Genomic DNA, 18,509 nt, shown 5'->3' with positions numbered 1-18,509 from the left:
AAAAATAATAGTATCTTGCCTTCATCTTCCCACACTACAGCCCATTCAAGATAATTTGTAATGTGTTTGGTAAACTTTAGAAATGAGAGCAAAATCATTACCCTGAGATAGGTGTTAGAAACCCTGATATTTGGGGAAAATAATAACTTCCAATAAGATTCTATATGTGCAAGTATCATTTGCCCTTATAATAAAGACAATATTTTTTATTTTAATATACTAAGGTTTTCTCATCTTCCCTTGGGGAATATTTTGCATCAAGAAATTTGATATTAAATCTGAATGTGTTTGAGGTCTGATTGCACCTAGACCAGCACCTGCAAATTCTACAATTTATTTTTCATCAGTCTTGTTTATAGTTCCTACATTTCACTTCAGGCATTTTTGAGACAAATTATAGGTAGCTAGATTTTTTGATATTGAGTTTGCATAAAGATTTTTGTTTGCCAATATCATCTTTCCTGAATTTCACTCTCTGTTAGTTTGTAGAACATCCCAATCTTGTCCAATGTTTTAGAAGGAAGTTTGTGTCTTCTTGCTTACAATCTCCTGCTGTTTCATTATTTGTATCCCTAAAAGACCCTGGGGAAGTGAGTACCAAGTACAGGAACAGAATGCAGGTTTTCTTACTTCTACCCCTGAACCCTAAATCAGAAAACCAAAGGCCAGATCCCAGATCGATTGCTTTCTTTTTTATTCCTTGCATTAGGATAACCTCCACAAGAAGTGACTTACTTCCTCACAAGCCATTACTCTTCTATTTTGATCCAACTATAGGTATGTTGCACATGGTCTTTGTGATTCTTCTGAGCCTGTAAATATGATCCTAAAAAAAAAAAGTCAGTTTTTTCTCATCACCTCTCCTGTTTCTTTTATCTACTGCCATAGACAGATTGAAGAACAATTGTATTATATTAATTATATACCGGTATAAGTGGTAAACTGTTACAGATATTTATTACCATACAAATTAACCAAAGTTGGCTCCTTAGCGAATGGAAACAGAAAGAAACCAATTCCCTTTACTTTATGCTTGGTCATTTCTATAGCAGCCGATGCAATCATACTCTTATTACCAATTCTTTGTGTAAATCTACCTATCTGAAATGGGCTCCAGGGCTTGTAATGTGATTCACAAGGATATCATAACATCATGGCAACTCTACAGCAAATTGAGGAAATTAAAAATGGTTTCTGAAATCACAGAAGGAGCAGAAGTAAGACAGCTAAAGGAAAGCTCAGAAAGGAGAATGAGTTAGGAATTGTTCTCCAGCAATCATTGCTGTAGAAAACCCCTATGCAATGACTGTTTTGATGCGGAGTGGAGGGTAAATGGTAGGAGAGGGAGTATCTGGGGGCTAACTCTCTTGACTAAGTTGTTCAATTTACATGGCACCAGCATACTATTTCTTTAAAACTATCCCAACAAAATAGTTTTCTTGAAATTCAATAAAATATTTAATAAGATAGTTTTGGAGTATTTATTGAAATGGTATTATTTCAATAAAACTAAAGCAACAAAGTAAAGAATGAGGCGTTCTATCTTAGTAACCAAACAACATTGTTTTCTTACCTGATAGAAATGGTGAGTTAATTGTGACCCTCAATTGTGATAGGTACCTTCAAGTCATGTAGGTATTTCTACCCTTCTGGGGTTCTAAGGAGGACCCCTCACAAAAGAAAAGTAATCACAGAGTGACAGAAGCCACACTGAGAAACAAGGAAAACTTTATTAATTCTGTGTTTGTCCATCCTGTAGACGGAAGCCTCTTTGTGTGCTGCTCAGGGGAACCCCTAACCTGGGTTGGGGAAATGGACTCATGACCTATCACTGGACTTGCCAGTTACTGATCCATTTAATGTGAATATTTCACGTTCAAGAAACATGGAGAATAATATATGAAACTAAAAGGCCTCTGACTAAGGAAGGAAGGTGCTCTGACTTTTGCCACCTCTCTCCTCTGTGAGTTTGGGCATGTTACTTGAATTTCCCGAGTCTTGGTTTCACTTTCCAATCAATAGGAATAATAACCTTTAGTTAAGAGATTAAATGAGACAGTGAATGTCAGGTGCTTAGCACATAGTAGTTACTCAGTAAATGGCAGGAATTTTTATTGACTCAATTTTTCACAATTTTATAAATAAAAGTAAATAGTAAGAGGGAATATGAAACTTTTTAAAGCCGTATTCAAGGCTGGAGGCAGGGAAGAAGGGAACAATGGCTTATTTATTAATTATTTGTTTAATTATTTGTTTTTAAGTTTATCTATTTATTTGGAGAGAGAGAGAGAGGGAGAGAGAACAAGCACAGGAGGGGCAAAAAAGACAGGGAGAGAAAGAATTCCAAGCAGGCTCTGCTGATAGCATGGAACCCGACATGGGGCTTAATCCCATGAACTGTGAGATCATGACCTGAGCCAAAATCAAGAGTCTGATGCTGAACTGACTGAGACACCCAGACACCCCTGAAAAATCACTTTTTTAGTATTTGAAAAAGGATATAAAATGAAACACTAATGATAAGAGGAAGCATCAGTTACCTTGACACTTACTTTAAATGCTCTTGAGCCAGTTTGGTGAAGCTTCATTACATACTGGGATAGCACTGAGTCACATTCTCTCTCCTGGAAGAGTTTGGTGATTGGACTTTACACAATCGCTGAACACCACGATATGGAGTTCTCAGGGGTCTGTGAACAAGTTTTCAGGTTCAATAGCGAGTTGAGATCATCCAAGATGCCCTGACTCCAAACAATCTCAAAAATTCTTCAGCACCATTTTATGTCTTTCAGAACCTCACAAACAAAATTCCTAACTCTGTAATGTACTCATGTACTTTGTAATAAAAAAATGAACTTTCATGTTAAGTTTATCACTTTGCATTGAAAATGATCTCAGGAGTTAACATATACCAGTCCATGCCTTTTTCTATCCATAGCAATATACATTCCTCAGTAGCCTGGATAATGATGACATTGTACATTTTTTCTTTCTTTCTTGAAATTTATTTGGTATTTTTCACAGTTGTTGTAACAGTTGCTTATTGAAAGATAAGTGCCAGTTGAGAGGGAGTCATTTGCTAATGTCTAGTCTAATGGGACGCTGAGAAGACAAAGGCTTTGAATTGCCTGTTACTCTTTTTTCAGCCTATATTAGGTTTCTATTGCTGCCATAACCAATTACCACAAACTTAGTAGCTTAAAACACTACAACTTTATTACCTTACACTTCTGGAGGTCAGAAGGCCAACCCAGGTCTCACTGGGGGTAAAATCAAGGTGTCTGAAGGTCTGTGCTCCTTCTGGAAGGTCTAAGGGAGAATTTGTTTTCTCGCCTTTTCCAGCTTGTGGAGGTTGCATTCCTTCACTTGCAGCTTTTTTGCTCCCAATCTTAAAAGCTAGCAATGTCTCATCTCTATTACCCTATTGTTCTTTGATCACAGCTGGGAAAGGTTCTCTGTTGTTAAAAAAACCCATGTGATTAGACTGGACACACATGGATAGTCTCATCAATTCTCCCCATCTCAAGACACTTAACTGAATCACACCCCCAAGGTTCTCTTTGCCAGGTAAGATAATCTTATCCATAGGTTTCTAGAAATGGAATGTGAACATCTCTGTGTGTGGAGTGGTGGTGGTGGTGGTAATTCTGCCTACCTTCAAAGAAAAAATGGAATTATAATTTTGGCAAGAATTGCACAGGGAACTTCTAAGTGTTGTCTTTCCTAGAGAGGGTTTAGAGGTGGCTTATTCGAGAAAACAAGAGAGTAGGTCCTTGGTTGAGTGTTGTGGATAGAGCTCAGCCTTTATGCACCATGCCCTTCTATTACATGGTGGGAAGTGAGGCTCTCCTTCGCAATCAAGACATTATCAAGGACACTGAATTGCCCCCAAGGACTTTGGAAAGAGTGAGAGAGTGTGAATGATATGGGAAAGTACCAAGGAGTGGGGTCTTACCTGAGACAGTCCCTGGACAGTCTAGACAGGTAAGGAAAGCTAGGCAGCCTCAGAGATGGTCTTTCTTGAGAGAGATGGGTTTGCCAGAAAGGATGAATATCTTGCTTCTGGCAATCTCATCATGATGAGAAAAGAAACAGGACAGTGTAGCTTTGATTGGATTAAAGAAATGTAGGCAGCTGCAGAAGCTCCAGAGATGGGTAGAGATGGTAACCCCCCCACCCCCCACCACAACAGGCAGTATGGCCATGTGTGGTGGTGCCAGAGTGGCTGAGTGTCTCAGGGAGGCTGATGCAATGGGACCCTTCTCAGACCTTGAGCACATCTGGGCCTAGAGGTTACTGTTGTCTTCATGAAAGTCAAATGTGTAGTGTGTTCTGGGGTTTGTCCTGTGTTCCTTTGCACAGCACAAATTCTCAGGCTGCAGATGAAGAAGTTAACTAGCAGAGTAGAGCTAGGAGTGAGGGAAGGGGAAGCTCAAGGGGTGATGGGGTTGCCGGTGTGGTTTAGGGCCAGTTCACAGCCCTTTGCTGTGACAGACACTGTTTCCAGGGGCCTGTGGCATATGAGCAGAATCCCAAGGGAGGAAACAGATCAGTAATGACAGTTATGAAGATGATCCAACTACAAACAGGGCAGGGAAGATGGAAGCAGACGTTGCACTTCTTCTTGGAAAAGTGGAGGCAGATTTGAGTCAAAGAGGTCTTTACTGGCCGCTGGTATCTACTGAACTATCTGCCCAAATAATCAGTATTAAACCAGTGAATGGAGAGTCCAGGAAGCTTCTGAGAAAGTGGAAGCAGAGGGGCTGTGACTTTGTCGAAGCAGTGACTTTGTTAAGCAGTGCCCTGGGGTGTTGGATGGTGAGCCGCAGGTTCAGCAAAACCCACAAGGGAATTGAAAGAGAGAAGTTTCTTACCCACAGGTCCTAGAGGAGCTACATGGTATGCCTCCAGGGACCACAGTGGGAGGCCAAGGCAGGGTGCAGGCAGAGAGCAAGGCAGGACCTGAGGTTCACGCCTTTGTGAGGGTCCCGGAATAGAGTGCTTTGGGGTTCCCAGGCTAAGGCTTATCTGGTCTATTCAAACCAAAAGGAGCTTCATGGGGGTCTTATCTAAGGGATGCACAAGGGGAAGTCCCTGGGAGGTGGGGGAGACTATCACCAGCGTGGTGTGGGGAGTCACATCAGGAATTTGTATTTATCTGTGACTCTGAGAGCTATTGTCTAGGGCACGTGCTTGCATGAGGGGCTTGTATCAGTCCAGGGCCCCCGCAGACCACTTGGCCACACCAAATGGATGCCAAGGCAGCAGCATTATGGAGAGTAGTTTAGTTAAACTCTCAACACAAAGGCTAATGAAAGGGACTTGAATTTGTCATCATCGAAAGGGTCATAATTTGTGCCTTGGGGAAATGCACGATAGCAGACATGCCATTGTCATTGTTTTATTGTTTGTAGTCCTCACAATTCATGGAGTAGCTGCTTCATTGCAGGTACTGTGATAAAGTACGTAGACTTTGAATTCAAATAGCCTGGGTTCAAATCCCATTATTGCCACTTACTAATAATATGACATTGAGTAACCAGTCCTAACCTGACTTTCCTCATCCAAAGAATAGGAATAATGTGATATTTTGTAGAGTTGTCATGACTGAATGAGCTGATATATTTAAAATGGTCAGTGCAATGCCTGGCTCTTCACACTAAAAAATCCTGGCTTCTAGTTTTTTAAATGTGATTCAGTAGGTAAATATTTTATGAATTTACTCTCATTAGAATATTATCAGATGTGAGGCACCTGGGTGGCTCAGTCAGTTAAGCGTCTGACTTTTGATTTCCGCTCTGGTAGTGATCTCACAGTTCGTGAGTTTGAGCCCCATACGGAGCTCTGTGCTGACAGTGTGGAGCCTGCTTGGGATTCTCTCTCTCCTTCTCTTTCTGCCTCTCCCCTGCTCGCAGTCTCTCTCTCTCAAAATAAATAGATAAACTGAAAAAAAAAAAAGAATATTAGCATACGTGAGTATCTCGGGATGAATAAGTTTATCAGACCAGTTCTTATCTGCCATAGCTCTGATAACAGGGAGCATAAGGAGGAAATTTGATAATGGGTAGGAGAAGGGATCCCAAGTAGGGAACACTAATGATATGCCTCATGATGGGCCCTGGAGATCCCGGGGGCTATATTTTGAGCCATTGAATGCTTTGAGGTACAGAATAGTCTAAGTGTACTAATCATACAATAGAGATCACTACCTATACCTCAGCAATATAACAGAATTCTGGTTTCCAAGGTGTTGAATCTAATTGTGTTTGCTCCTGAAATAAAAAAGAATCCCAGCTGAGGACTTCCATTAAACAGCTCTACAATGTCTGGCATCTTCAGCTTTCAGATAAAAGTGTAGGGCAGAAAGATCTCTAATGTTCCTTCTGTGTCTGACATTCCAGGACTCCAAAATAATGCTAGGGCCAATATTATGTATTTCTTTTTATAGGAGTTCTCTTTGCCTGGGGAGAGCAAGACCATATGCCAAAAACATTGTGCAAGTCAGGTCAATTAAGAAGGATTGCTCCTCCAGCCTCGGGTTTGCTTCAGCAAATCTTTAGAGCTGGCTCTTTATTTATAACTCTGTAGAGGACCAAAACAACCCTGCATCTGACTAGGGTGTGGAGAAGCAAAACATAGTTCAGATGCATTCCTAAATCATGAATTTTTCTCATTGACGTATATGCCATCACAGTGCAGCTGCGTGTCATAGATTTTTAGGGCTTGATTATAAACGGCCTTCGACAGACATCCCTGGGAGAATGGCGAAGAAGTGGTCCCTGTGACACAGCTGATCCTTCCCTTCCACGGAACTGAGGTTGATGATCTTAAAGGCAGCTATCAGCACCAGTCCTAGAGCCTAAGGAATAATGTAGGTTGCTTAGGGACTGAACATTCCTCATTTCTCAATGCCAAAAAATGCTAAGACTTGTGGCCAGACCTTCATAGCATTCAGGTGTCATTGTATCCTGTTTATTGGGATGCTCGATATTAGACTGTCCCCCTAGACTGGTGTTCCAATACCCTTGGATACTGGCCTTTTGCTTCTGGAACCTTCCAATGGGCTCTACAATCATCAGTTCAGCTACTACAAGGGTCTTATAATTCACTCTCCTCTCTCCCACAACGCACTCCAAATTTAAACTGAAAAGTTACTTATAGCTCCCAGGACTAGGGTAAGTGCTTCTCTTAAATGGACTTGTAATAGCTTGTCCTCACACCTTTTGCAATACTTCTGTATGCTAACTTTTCCCTTTATAGAATAAGCTTCTTGAGGATAGGAACTGAAGCTGATTCTAATTGTATCCCTGGGATTTAGAACAAATTCCAGAACTTATTAGAGACAAAATATATTGTGGGATGATTGAGTGCCTACATCTAGTCTCAGGTACTAAACATTAAAACACATGGAGAGGGGTGCCTGGGTGGCTCGGTCAGGTAAGCATCCAACTTTTGATCTTGGCTCAGGTCATGCTCTCATGGTGAGCGTGCTTGGGAGCACAGAGCCTGCTTGGGATTTTGTCTCTCCCTCTCTCTCTACCCCTCCCCCACTCGCTCTCTTTCTGTCTCTGTCTCTCTCTCTCGCTCTCAAAAATAAATAAATAAACCTTAAAAAATAAATAAAACCAACACATGGAGAAGGCGGCACAATTGGCTGGCGCATAGTGACTCCTATCCCTATCCAACTTTTCAGACATGGCGGACGGTACCACTGTCTCTCTCAGGTCTCACGAACGAAACCTCGGAGTGATCATGATTCATCTCTTTGCTTTGTGTATATACTTCGTGCAGCTGGTTTTTCCTCTTTAACTTCTTGCATATTACGTGAAGACAAACACTTATATTTTTAGAAAGTCTGCAATGTTCATTTAGACCTTTTCCTCAAGTGGAAATGTGGGACTAAGTGTTTACATTGCAATTAGTCCTCTCTAACAAAGACATTTACCTATTTAATGGGTGACTAATTTTTGGTGCTTTGTATTAGGGTAACTGTATGATATACATTCTAAACTAGGATTGCTCTGGGAGTGAACGAGGGCCCTATTAATTGCCCAGGTTGGTGGATAAACTTGGACTCTACAGGGCACAGTGAGACATATGGTCACTCTATTTATAGATGAAGATGCTGCTGAACTGGCACCAATAAACATGCCTCGGGACGGTCCTTCCACAGCTGTGACGTATATGCGATGAGACAGTTACATCTCCTTACCAGGATATTCTTGTAGCTGAAAAAACCGGTGTGGGCAAAGTTGATTTCTGCCTGGGTCTTAACTTATAAAGGTGATCGGGTGATGGCACAGAGAGGCTAATGCTATTGAAAGATTTTCATTGCTTACAGTTTCCAAGTGGAGGGGACATGCCATGTCATGCAGGGCCACATGGGAAAGTACCAGGTTTGATCAGGAGTCAGATGTAGGATCCAGGGGAAAGGATAGCCCAGAGCCTTTCTTGTGCTTTCCATGGGAGGGGCAGGGCAGAGCAGGGCAGGGCCAACGGCTTAGGATTGGCTGGGTTGAATGATATCCAGAGGCTTTCGGCTATAAGGGTGGTGTTTAGTTACCTTGTACCTGGGTCTGGGTGATTTAGAGCAGAGGGAACATTGGTTTGGTGAGTTAGCATTAATCAAGAGAGGTGGCTGGGGTATGGGCTCAGAACTGGCTGGAGAGTCTCTAATATGATTTTTGTGCCCCTGCAAAAGCTGGATCACAGGGGAGATGTAAACAGCTTTGGCCCCTAGTTCAGCTTGTGATTAATGGATACCAACTAGACAGATACAGAATCTGAGAAAACACAGTCGGATCACAGGCAGTTGCTTGAAAGTAGGGTGCACTTCTGGAAATGGAATATAGATTGCCTCTGAGAAACCCACTGCTCCATAGAGACTGAACCAGCAAACTTCACGTCCTGAGCTTGAAGCTCTAGTCTATGCAGTCAGCTGGCCCATTGTCAGCATAGAAATAATGGCCCTGCGTGCTTGAGGACCCAGAAGAAAAGGGCAGAGTTGAGGGTAAGCTGAAGATACATCTTTGAAAACAATGGTTTGAAGATTCTTCATGAAGATGTAAACATTAAACACATTTTACTGCCTATCGAGGGAAACTGTGGCTTGTTGACTTTATTTTAGGAACAATGTGAATGTGAATGAAGTTCTTCTGGTTTTATATCTGAGAGATGGCCCGATGTACAGATCATCTAAACTCAGTGCTGTCCAAGGGTGTGATGAGGAAATGGTGAGTCCATCGAGGGGAGCAAAGAGGCTGCAACTCCACATGCTTTCATGTGATCCTGACCTGAAGGCTGTGGGGATGTTTGTTCTACAGCTGGGAAGGCTGCGAGGGGTCCAGCAAATGTCCTGGGTGCCGCAGCTCCTGAGACACAGACATGATCATAGAATGCAGGTTTGTCTGACTTTTCTCGACTCAGCTGGGAGCTCAGATAGGAGGGAAAAGCAGAGATCTTTGCTGCCTAAGCTGGTTCTCTGGGCTTAAACCAGCGTTTAAAACATGTGCCCAGTTTCCTAGAATGGGAGGCCCTGACTTCTCTTGTCCCAGCGGTGAGCAGGCTTTTGCATGCCTCCCAGCACGTTGCCATTTATGGATTTGGGCAAAATAACAGAATTGCAAAGCTCAGACTCCCAGACTTCTTTTTTTCTTTTTCTTCCACACTGAGCTTCCTGTTTCTATGGCAATGAATAGGATGTTTTGCACTAAGAAACACTTTAAATGCCACTGGGGGAAGGTAAGAACCGCGCATAGCTCTCTACAGAGCAGAGAGGTGAAATGAATGAGATGTTAAGAAAAACTGAGTGAAATCAGGACAGAAAGGAAGTGGAAAAGCTGGAGTAGAGGTGGGAGAAGGGAGGAGGGAGGTTCAGAGACATCTGCTTGGAAGTAAAAATCAAGCAGAGCAACATGGCAGGGGAAAACCAGGACCTGCCGACCGGCACTCCTGTGGACAGCAGTGTCCTTGAGCACTTGGAAAGAGCACGTTCACTTCATGAGAACCACAGGGGTTGTGGGGGGTGGGGTGGTTCATACAGTCTTCACCTGGAAGCAGGGGGCAGGAATCGGGGGGCAATTCTAGACACCCTCACTACACAGGACCCACTAGAAGGTGGCTTTGGGCATAACCTCCAAGGCGAGGAGGCCCCAACATTACACCCTGCAATTGCTTGTTGTGTACACGAGCCCATAGGCTGCCGCTGGAATCCAACTCTCTCACCTTTGAGGTTAGAACCAGGATTTCCAATCAATGGCCAATGCCTGTGGAGGAGCTATGGAAGCCTCCAGTCTTCGGTTCCTTTACTGCCTTCTCTCACTACTGGGTGGGACTGCCCGCATAGGCTCACAAGAAGGCAGATGTTTATAATATCAAATACAAGGGATACAAAAGAGAACCTCAAAAAGTCAAGGGGCCATCGAAAAGTTTCTTTTCCTCCTTCCCCGGTCCACGTCTCCCCAGTGAATGCACAAAAATGTATGAGCAAATCAGCATTTAGGAAAGAAATACCTTAGAGTAGCTTAAAAGTCAACCTGGTAGAACTATGAGTGGTATATCAAGTAGTTCTCACTTTGGGTTTTACTAATTCCTCCACTAGAGCCAAGCCAAATCAAATCAAACTCCATCTAGCCTGAAGTTCCTGTTATATAAGGTTTTAAGAGCTATAAGCTAGAATTAAAGGCACAGTAATAAGAAGAGCCAATCAAGGGCAGCCTCAAAATAGCCTGGTCCCTGTGGAAGGCCAAGGCAGATGTATTTGTCCAGCTGCTTGAAGGAGAAGGCTCCGAGGCCTCTCGCTCACTCGCCAGAGGCCTATAAAAGGCTCACCTACAGCTGCTTGTGAAATTGGTTCCTTGTAAATGAAAGTCAACCAGGAGTCATATGAGCCAATGGCAGCTGGACAGAGAGGTCTGGGGTGCCAAACGGAGCCGGAAATGGCCAACTGCCAGGGTAAACAACTGGGGGCAGAAGCTGAGGTGAGTGTCTATCCCAGGATAGCTCAGCGAGGTGTTGCTTTCCAAGGGCTTGGCCAGGACAACCTGGCTTATTTTCAGTTAATCTGGGTATGCTGTAATTTACTATGGGAGCCTTACATTTGCATGTCTACTTTAAGAGACCCTAATAAGTACACATAATAAAATGTTAATTTATGCCTTCTGCTAGGATTGGAATTGAGTGTGGCTTGATGCAACTGCAAAACAGAACAAATCTGGAAATTCTGGCAGGCAGAAGAGGAGGGTGGAAGGAGCACGTGCTCCTTTGAGCTGTGGAAAGGAAGCTGAGAGGAGACTAGAAACTTCCTGGCATCAAGTTCCCTTCAGAACCCCAGAGGGGACTTCCCACAATGCTGGGCCCAGTTTCCCCGGCATAGCCTAGGGATAGCCTCTTTGTCTTGATAGCCCCAAATTCAACACTACAATAGGGAACAGACTAGGACCTTAGTAACTATTTGGGGAAGTGATTAATAATACTGTGAATGTACTGAGGGCAAACTCTTCCTCCCATGTTTTGGGAATTGTCAGGTCTTGCTTAGCTCTCTAAGAACCCCACACTCATCTCCACATTAAAGGAAAAAGCCAGCACACATGTGATCTTCTGGGTTATTCTAAGTAGAAAATCTCTATAGGTCTTTGAATTCTTCCGACCCCAGCACGGTGCACAACATCTCAGGCAGTCTTGTGTAAATGCCTCTTCCCTGTTCAGCTTTGCCCAGACCACCTTATGCTGATGCTGCGCCCGTGGCTGACAATCCATGTGTCCTAAACTGGCCCTGTTACAGGAATAAGACAAAAATTTCCTATATTTATATATAAATTTTTTTCATTTTTACTGACACCAAGTAGGATTGAAATACACCAGCAGACTTCTGGCCAGTCATTGTAAACACTTTTCAGAGTCCCTGCCGAGGCCATGATGTAACTACATTTCTATAGGAATCATCCTCCTCTCCACAAGATCAACTCAGGTAACCATTTATTCACTGAGTCCCCTCCACTTTGATCATGGATTCCATCAGAGCACCTACTGACCCAAGGTGCACAATCATATTCTTTCTCGTAGGAATTATCTGAGTTTGGCTCAGACATGCATTTGGGAGCCAAGGTGGTCATCTGCAGAGAGAAGCAGAACAAGCTGGTCTGTGGGGGAAAAGAAAATTGCAAATATACAGAGGATAGCAGAGTGAAAAGAGGCCTGGATACACTTCCTTCTATTGGGTTCTGAAGATGACTTTGCATCTTTATAAAAAATTCCTATTTAATGATTAGGCTGACTTCTCTGGCTTTATGATACTTTTAACCAAAAGGACTTTGAAAAGACACTGAGTTTCACTGTAGACATCTGTGGCTCCAATCCAATCTGCATGCCTAAACTTACCCTTTGTCAGCAGGCTTCAACTCTACTCAAAGTCACGACATGGTTCCCAACTGCCTATGTCACTATGACCATGACCCTTCATCTAGCTCTCAGGGCACCCTCTACACTGTCCTACCCACCCATCCAGAAAGATTTCCCCCTGCCACTGCCACATGTAGCTTTGCGTGGGTCTGATAACTTTCTTCACAGTTCTCTGAACCCAGTCCTCTGGTTTCCTTTCTCTGTTTCTGCTACGATTGCTCCCCAGCTTAGAATGGTTTTCCTTCTCTTCTTAGTCATACAAAACTGGACACTAGACTTTTTTTTAAATGCAAATGGGATGGTTCCTTTTCTACTTGCTAACTTAAAGAAACAGAAACTATCACCATGAAAAAAAATGGTTATTGGTGAGACCCAGTACCTATAGGCACTTGGCTCTTGTGTGCCTGATGCAGCATATGCAGCCCCACTAATATTTGTATTTATGGTAATTAGAGAATTTCCCAACTAAAAAAAAATATCTAAACTCCTGAGGAAATGAATGAGCTAAAGGAGTGTTTGCTTCAGTCCTTGGCTCATCCGGAAAGCCAGATTCTCTTCACTAGAGGAAGACTTGAGGAGTATCCAGCCTAAACGGAAGTTAACTGGGCAACGACCGTGTTCTTCTGGGAGTAAAGGGCAGAAAAGGTTTGGGGATGAGTACACAGTATATAATGATATTTCATCTAACTTCTTTCTCCATTTGAGGTCAACACATGACATCATGAAATGAAAGGAAAGGTAATGGGAGGAAAGGTCAACAGAATGGCTGTTTAGTCATCTGATTAGAATATAACCAGGAGATGCTGGAGATGCCATGTTCTCTTGCTGAGGGGGCTGGTATGTAAGGGGAAACACTTTCATATAAAACAGGACTGAGGATCGAGTGTTTTAGGACCCATGGGACTGTGCCGTGAAATATTTTACATATTTATGACAAGGAGCCTGAGGAAGCCAGTTCTGAATTTATGCAGACGAAACCCACTCTGTGTCACAGGCATATTTAAGTCAAGTGTTGTGATCCACTTGAAATTACCGGGTGTCGGCTGGGTGTACTGTGTAGCCCTGGGCCCTACTTCTTATGTTCTATATGGTTGCTTCATCATATCATTTCTCTTTTATAGGACAAATTCTTTGGTAATATCTGCGGGAATGGCAAAAAAAAAAAAAGGAGACTATTTTTATTATGAGATAGAGCTGTGTTCTACATATGCAACATAAGGAATCGTAATAATTTCTTTAATGGCCACACATATGGAAAAGGTCTCTCACTGCTTTACACTCTCCACTGGATTTCTCCTCTATTCCTTCTGGCTTCCTGTTATTCCCTGCCAAAAAAAAAAATGTTTTTCTGTCAGTCTTTGAAACCGTTTTAATTTTACTTTGGAGTGGGCTCCAATTTGTTAAAGTGTGGGGTTGGACACTGATACAAATAGTCACAAGTTTTGAAATTTGAAATAGAGCCCTATTAGGAATAAATGCAGCGAGATTATTGTTTAAAGCATCCTACCAGAACAAAGGCTTTTTGGAGGCGGAAGACCCTTATACCACTGGAAATTTATAGCAATTTCCAAAATGCATTTATGAGTTGCATCCTGCCAAGATGCCAAGGGCACTGTGGATGAGCAACGACAAACTTTGTGGACTCAGAGTAACTTGGCTTTACTAGACCTTCTCTAGAACACAACCAAAGGGAGAGTATTGGGTTCTACTGTGGAAAAGGAAAGACTTCCTAAAGAAATGAAATGTTAAATTTTCTACTTATGTTCCAGGCCAAAGGTTGAGTGAGTAACTTAGTGGGGAATCCAGAGAGGACTCTGGATTCCTCATCCACACATCACTTAGTGCTCTCTGTCTGTGGGTCTCTTAATATCTTTAAATGAAAGAACAGAATTCTAATGTTTTTTTTTTTTTAATTAGATGATGAAAGACTGTGGCCTTCTGACATGGCATCTGAAGAGGAGATCTGTCAAAGACCCAGTGCTGCATAAGGGGATAAAATGAGAAACCCACCAGAAAAGAAAGCAGCAATACTGAGTGAAAGGCTTCTGATGTGCTCTTGTATTTAATGCAATGCTTCTCCTTCTCTTGGTCCCTGGTTCCACACAGGATGCTCCAGAGGTGGCCCTCCTTGTGGATAGATCATGGCATGTGTGTCCCTCAAGCAAATGGGCCTATAGTGGCGAGTGGACAAAGCAGCCATGGTTGAGGAAATGGCCTGGTTTGTGAGTGTAGAGAGGAGGCTTGTAGGAACTGCTCTCATTCTTCCAAGTAATGACGTTGGAAAACCAATTCTGGAGCAAGGGGGCAGTAGCTGATAAAAATCATTGAGGAGAAGGTGGCCTAGAAGATTCCAAATCCCAGTCCTCACACACCCCCTAGTGTAGAACATAGGGTAGTTCCCTGGATACTGGGTTGGAGCTGAAAATACGTCAGCCGTTCTTGATCACCTCCCTTGATGAATAGGAGATATTGAGGGGAAATAAATTAGAAACAAAGTCAAGCAATGAGCTAAATTTGCAACTGACAATCACAGGTGACAAAGTAATAATTGTGTTAAAAAGCAAGCCATTTTTATATACTCAGAGCTCCAGTGTGAAGAAAGTAGGCAGACTTCCATTGTTTAGACCTGAGCTTTTCAAACTTTAGTGTGCATGTGGATCATCCAAGGATCTTGTTAAAATATAGATTTCGATTCAGTAGTTCTGGGGGAGGGGCCTCGATTCCGCATCTCTAACAAGCTCCTGAGTGGTCTAGAGGATGCTGGTCCACAGACAACACTTTGATGGCACTTAAGTTGCACAGGGCACTGACTGATCCCTTCCACCAGGCCTGTTTGGTAGTTTTCTGGAGTTCTGCTGGGGTGGCAATCTCTACCACCCCTCTGCCAGCCTTTCTAGTGCACCATGTAATGGCTTCCTCATTCATCTGATCACCTTGTAAATTTGTCAGCTTCAAGATAACTATATTTTATTTTCTGAACTTAAGTAGTATTTACCAATAGCATTTACTGTTTGTAATGTTAATTACTACATATTACTTTGTGACTTCATGATTCATGAGTTTGTTTTCCCAACACAGTTGTCTGCTCATAAGAATAGGATCTGTCTTCTATCACTTTATTTCCTCCATGGGGTCTTGCACAGGGGAGGGCCTATATGAGACAATTACAGAATCAGTTGATTGGTTTTCTACCGTAGGCTCTGATTTGAAAATATTTCGGATCTCTTTCCAAAGAGTGGAGTTTGATTCTAAGGTGGCGGAATGAAGAAACTTTGGAAAGGCGCTGGCTCGCTGAGGGAAGCAGAAAGAGGATGCCCAAGGAGAATTTGGACATCTTCCAGTATTCAAGAAAAATGTATCCTGTACTTTAAAACTTTACCCAAGGGTTTCCTTAGAATTAGGTGTCTTGAGTTCTGCTTAGGTCTGTACTTAAAATCACTCTATGTAACAATGTTCAGACATCCTGAGTAGAGTGAAAGACAGAAAGTAGATTTGCTGACAGTACACAAGACACACAAAAAAAGGAAAAAAAAATCAGTCTGTGCTTTGAAGCAATAAAAGATGAAATTTTCGGGGCACCTGGATGGCTCAGTTGGTTAGGCATCCAACTCTAGATTTTGGCTCAGGTCATGATCTCACGGTTGTGAGACTGAGCCCCTTGTCAGGCTCAGAGCTGAGCATAGAGCCTGCTTAGGATTCTCTCTCCCTCTGCCCCTCTCCTGCTCTCTCTCTCTTTCAAAAAAATGAATAAAAATAAAAATTATAAAAAGATGAGATTTTCAAGTCAAGGAAACAATATTGTATAAATAAAGTGAAGAACCCCTCTCTATTTTCACTGTGAAAGATCAGAGAGGAGTAATAATGCCATAGACTTGAATGTGCCATCCTCTGTCGCTTGGGAATGTATTAAATTCCTTCACCTACCATTGGGCTGGGTGTTTTTGGGACAGACATGTCTCTTACCTACAAGGGTAGATCATGCTGAAATGGGCAACAGGTCCCTGGACATATGCAATCATCTACCTGCACTTATTGCCTAAAGGTTCTTCAATTCCATCTGTATTGGCTAGAAAAGATGACTTCTGAGCTCTCTAACAAATATGAGAGTCCATGACTTCTTATTAATAATTAATAATAATAATTAATGTCTACACATGTTATATATTATTAATAATTATAATAGTTATCCATAATTAATACTTTGTGCAATAGACTCTCAGAACCTAAAGACAACTTAAAAGCTGGTAGAGCTAAGGTATGTTTTCCTTTCTAAATAAGGGCTATCCTTTGACACCCTAAGAGTTATAAAAACAAATACAAGCTTTTCTCAAACACCTTCAGCAAAAAGGAACTCCCCATGTTCCAAAACAACAATTTTTGTTGTACAGTATTTTTTTTTGTCATTAGAAAAATAATCCTTCATCACTGCAATAATTTTAGAAAACAAGAAAGAAAAGCATGAAATAAAAATCCAAAATATCTATAGTACTATCACATGATAACCACTATTAACATTTTGATCTATGTACCCAGATGTGTGTGTGTGTGTGTGCGCGCGCGTGTGTGTGCATGTGTATACTTCTATTTTGAAAAAAAATCATGCCATCCATATTTTGGAACCAGATTTTATCATCCTTTGTCATTAAGTATTTTTCCATAACACCACTTTCAAAGGCTGAATAAGCACATTTCCTTTTTTTAAATAGCTATAATTATTAGAATTTTTTTTCTTCTATCAAGCCAAAACTTACCTCTTTGTAATTTATACGCATTGGTCCTTTCTCTGCCCTCCGGAATTGCATGCAATAAAAAGTGTAATCCTTTCTTTCCAGGTCAGCACTTCAAATATGTGACCACTGCTTACAGGTCTCTCTGAATCTTAGTTTTGGGTTTTCATCGGTTGCAGGTGTTCAGACATCTTTCGTGGTTCTCAGACCCCATGATCATAATAGCTCTCCTGTGGATTAATTTCAGCTTGCCACTTTCCCCAGAACAGGATACAAAATTCCAAGGAAGAGGAAAGCTATGCCCTCCTTTTTTGGTGGAATTTTGAATTTATTTATGTGGCCAACATACTAAACATTTTTTGAAATCTTGGCTCATTACTGATCCGCTTCCAGGTCTTGCTGTCACACCTGCTTGCTGCTTAGCCTATCACGATCTCCACCACGCCTGCTATGTCTTCTAATGACGCATTCAGCGCTCTTATCTTGAATACATAATGGTTTGTGGATGCTTTCATTAATGCAACAAATAATCATCGAGGACTTGTATGCTAGGAACTGCTGTGGGCACTAGGGATACAATGGTGAATGAGATAGATGTATTCTCACCCTCAACAAATTTATAATCTGCAAAAAGGAAAGAGACAGGGCAAGATGCTACAGGAGCACACGGACATGTTACATGGTCCAAAGTTTGGGTAAGACCTTGCTAAAAAATACAATTTAGGCAAAGGCCTGAAAGAATGAGATGCATTTTTGTGAGATTCAGCCTATTGTCTGAGGCTGTTGAGACAACTCCAGGCCTCAATTCCATCATGTCTTTCATTTTTCTTTGTGAATGGTAGAATGGCATCCACATTATGGTATGAAATGTAGAGAATGAATGATTTTATGAATCCTTGCTTAAGTCGCGTACATGCCTAAAGCCTCTGAAAACGTATCCTGGACAAGTGTGGGCACAACATTTCAAACAGCCCCCTGATGCTCTGGAAGTGAGCTGTTGATCATGAGCTCTGCCTTATGAAGCGAATGTCTGCCATTAAAGCTTCTCAGCTCTTTGGGTGGTGTTCTCTGAAATTGCTCTCAGATGGCTGGTGAGCATATTAAACTGTGCTTTTCACCACATACTGTAGCCTTTGCTCCCAGACTTCCTCCATTATTCTTGACCATGTTTTTATGCTCATTTTTGCCCTTTTAAATAATTGTGTGCTCATCATTCCTCCAAGTGTTACTCTAACTCTGCAATATCGAAAGGGACCAATTCAGTTTCCAAACAGTCAACAGTGTGTTTATACCACAAATGCAAACAATGGAGAGACTAGATGAATCTTCCATTTTCTCAACCAATTTTGACATTGTGGAGGCACATGTTGATCTTTCCTTGTT

At 42.0% G+C, this 18,509-nt stretch overlaps 1 long non-coding RNA gene across 1 annotated transcript; it reads right to left on the bottom strand.

Moving 5' to 3' along the window:
• Positions 1-677: 677 nt before the first annotated feature.
• On the bottom strand, positions 678-17,550 carry LOC122490040. Its single transcript, XR_006299069.1, has 3 exons — positions 17,151-17,550; positions 2,541-2,690; positions 678-826 (listed from the first exon to the last, which is right to left on the bottom strand). It is a non-coding gene; the product is annotated as an uncharacterized LOC122490040 (long non-coding RNA).
• Positions 17,551-18,509: the final 959 nt, after the last annotated feature.

This window comes from Prionailurus bengalensis, chromosome B2 (genome assembly GCF_016509475.1).
Source record: "Prionailurus bengalensis isolate Pbe53 chromosome B2, Fcat_Pben_1.1_paternal_pri, whole genome shotgun sequence".
Lineage (NCBI taxonomy): Eukaryota > Metazoa > Chordata > Mammalia > Carnivora > Felidae > Prionailurus > Prionailurus bengalensis.
This window is presented reverse-complemented; position numbering and strand designations above follow the sequence as displayed.